Below are 3,634 nucleotides of genomic sequence, written 5' to 3'. Positions count from 1 at the left end.
CGTTGCTACCGTCTTCTAGATTGCATCTTGGCTTGGATTGCGTGTTCGCGGTAGGAAAATTTTTGTTTTCTATGCAACGTTATCCAACAGTGGTATCAGAGCCGTGTCTATGCATAGATGGTTGCACGAGTAGAACACAATGGTTTGTGGGCGTTGATGCTCTTGTTATCTTTAGTTTGAGTACTTTGCATCTTTGTGGCATAGTGGGATGAAGCGGCTCGGACTAACTTTACATGACCGCGTTCATGAGACTTGTTCCTCGTTCGACATGCAACTTGTATTGCATAAGAGGCTTTGCGGGTGTCTGTCTCTCCTACTATAGTGAAGATTCAATTTACTCTTCTATTGAAAACATTAGTATCAACGTTGTGGTTCATGTTCGTAGGTAGATTAGATCTCTCTCGAAAACCCTAAACCACGTAAAATATGCAAACCAAATTAGAGATGTCTAACTTGTTTTTGCAGGGTTTGGTGATGTGATATGGCCATAATGTGATGATGAATATGTATGAGATGATCATTATTGTATTGTGGCAACCGGCAGGAGCCTTATGGTTGTCTTTAAATTTCATGTTGAGTAATATTTTAAAGTAGTTGTAATAGTTGCTACATGGAGGACAATCATGAAGACGGCGCCATTGACCTTGACGCTACGCCGACGATGATGGAGATCATGCCCGAAGATGATGAAGATCATGTCCGTGCTTTGGAGATGAAGATCAAAGGCGCAAAGACAAAAGGGCCATATCATATCACATATTAACTGCATGTGATGTTAATCCTTTTATGCATCTTATTTTGCTTAGATCGCGACGGTAGCATTATAAGATGATCCCTCACTTAAATCTCAAGATAATAAAGTGTTCATCCTTAGTAGCACCGTTACCAAGTCTTGTCGTTTCGAAGCATCTCGTGATGATCGGATGTGATAGATTCAATAAGTACATACAACGGGTGCAAGACAGTTTTGCACATGCGGATACTAAGGTGGCCTTGACGAGCCTAGCATGTACAGACATGGTCTCGGAACACGTGATACCGAAAGGTAGAGCATGAATCATATGGTTGATATGATGAACACTTTGAATGTTCACCATTGAAATCACACCTTTTCTCGTGATGATCGGGTTTAGGTGCGGTGGATTTGGTTCGTGTGATCACTAAGACAATGCGAGGGATATTGTTTTGAGTGGGAGTTCACTTAGATTTTTAATTATGTTGAATTAAAATTTGAACTCAATTTGTCATAAACTTAGTCTAAACTTTTGCAAATATATGTTGTAGAGATGGCGTCCCCAATCAATTTTAATCAGTTCCTAGAGAAAGAGAAACTTAAGAGCAACGGTAGCAACTTCACCGACTGGTTCCGTCATGTGAGGATCTTCCTCTCTGGCGGAAATCTGCAATATGTGCTTAATGCACCGCTAGGTGACCCTCCTGCAGAAACTGAAACCGATGAAGTAAAAGCTGTTTACGCAACTCGGAAAACTCGGTACTCTCAAGTTCAGTGTGCCATCCTGTGTAGTCTGGAATCCGATCTTCAAAAACGTTTTGAGCACCACGATCCTCATGAGTTGATGAATGAGCTGAAAGCTATATTCGAGACTCATGCGGCCGTGGAATGCTATGAAGCATCGAAACATTTCTTCAGCTGCATGATGGAAGAAGGCAGCTCCGTTAGTGAGCACATGCTCGCCATGACCGGGCATGCGAAGAAACTCGATGACTTGGGAATAGTGATTCCTAACAGATCGGGGATTAATCGTGTCCTTCAATCACTGCCACCAAGTTACAAGAACTTTGTGATGAACTACAATATGCGAACATGAACAAGGAGTTACTCGAACTCTTTGGCATGCTAAAAGCTGCTGAGATTGATATCAAGAAAGATCACCAAGTGTTGATGGTCAACAAGACCACCAGTTTCAAGAAACAGGGCAAGTCTAAGGGAAAATTCAAGAAGGGTGGCAAGAAAGCTGCCACACCTCCTATGAAACCTAAGAACGGCCCTAAGCACGATGTCGAGTGCTATTATCGCAAGGAGAAGGGACACCGGGAAGCGTAATTGCTCCAAGTATCTCGGCTGATCCGAAGAGCGGCCTTGTCAAAAAGAAGAAAGAAGGTATATCTGATATACATGTTATAGATGTTCATTTCACCGGTTCTCGTTCTAGTACTGGGTATTTGATACTGGTTCGGTTGCTCATATTTGTAACTCGAAACAGGAACTAAAGAATAAACGACAACTGCTGAAGGATGAAGTGACGATGCGCGTTGGAAACGGATCCAAGGTCAATGTGATCGCAGTCGGCACACTTCCTCTACATCTACCTTCGGGATTAGTTTTAAGCCTAAATAATTGCTATTATGTACCTGCGTTAAGCATGAACATTATATCTGGATCTTGTTTAATGCAAGACGGTTATTCATTCAAGTCTGAGAATAATGGTTATTCTATTTTTATGAATAATATCTTTTATGGTCGAGCACCACAAAAGAATGGCTTATTTCTGTTAGATCTCGATAGTAGTGATACGCATATACATAACATTGATGCTAAGCGAATTAAATTGAATGATAATTCTACTTATATGTGGTAATCGTCGTCTTGGTCATATTGGAGTGAAACGCATGAAGAAACTCCATACTGATGGATTACTTGAATCACTTGACTTTGAGTCACTTGATAGATGCGAAGCATGTCTAATGGGAAAAATGACAAAGACTCCATTTTCTGGTATGATGGAGCGAGCTACTGACTTATTGGAAATCATACATACCAATGTATGTGGACCAATGAGCGTAGCATCGCGCGGTGGTTATCGTTATGTTCTAACCTTCACAGATGATCTGAGTAGATATGGGTATATCTATTTCATGAAACATAAATCCGAAACTTTCGAGAAGTTTAAGGAATTTCAAAGTGAAGTAGAAAATCAACGTAACAAGAAGATTAAATTTCTACGATCTGATCGTGAAGGTGAATATCTGAGTTATGAGTTTGGCATGCATTTAAAGAAATGCGGAATACTTTCACAATTGACACCGCCAGGAACACCTCAACGTAACGGTGTGTCCGAACGTCGTAATCGAACTCTCTTAGATATGGTTCGTTCTATGATGTCTCTTACTGATTTGCCGTTATCATTTTGGAGTTATGCATTAGAGACGGCCGCATTCACTTTAAATAGAGCACCATCAAAATCCGTAGAAACGACACCGTATGAATTATGGTTTAATAAGAAACCTAAGCTGTCGTTCCTGAAAGTTTGGGGTTGCGAAGCCTATGTAAAGAAGTTACAACCGGACAAGCTAGAACCCAAAGTGGAGAAATGTGTCTTCATAGGATACCCTAAGGAAACTATAGGGTACACTTTCTATCACAGATCCGAAGGCAAAATCTTTGTTGCTAAGAACGGAACCTTTCTTGAGAAAGAATTTCTCACTAAAGAAGTGACTGGAAGAAAAGTAGAACTCGATGAGATTGATGAATCTATACTCGTTGATCAGAGTAGCGCAAGACGGAAGTTGTACCTGTACCGCCTACACCGGCAAACAGAGGAAGCTAATGATAATGATCATGAAACTTCGAACGAGGAAACTACTGAACCTCGCAGATCGACAAGGGAACGTA

This window comes from Lolium perenne, chromosome 7 (genome assembly GCF_019359855.2).
Source record: "Lolium perenne isolate Kyuss_39 chromosome 7, Kyuss_2.0, whole genome shotgun sequence".
NCBI lineage: Eukaryota > Viridiplantae > Streptophyta > Magnoliopsida > Poales > Poaceae > Lolium > Lolium perenne.
Note: the sequence above shows the minus strand (reverse complement) of the source record.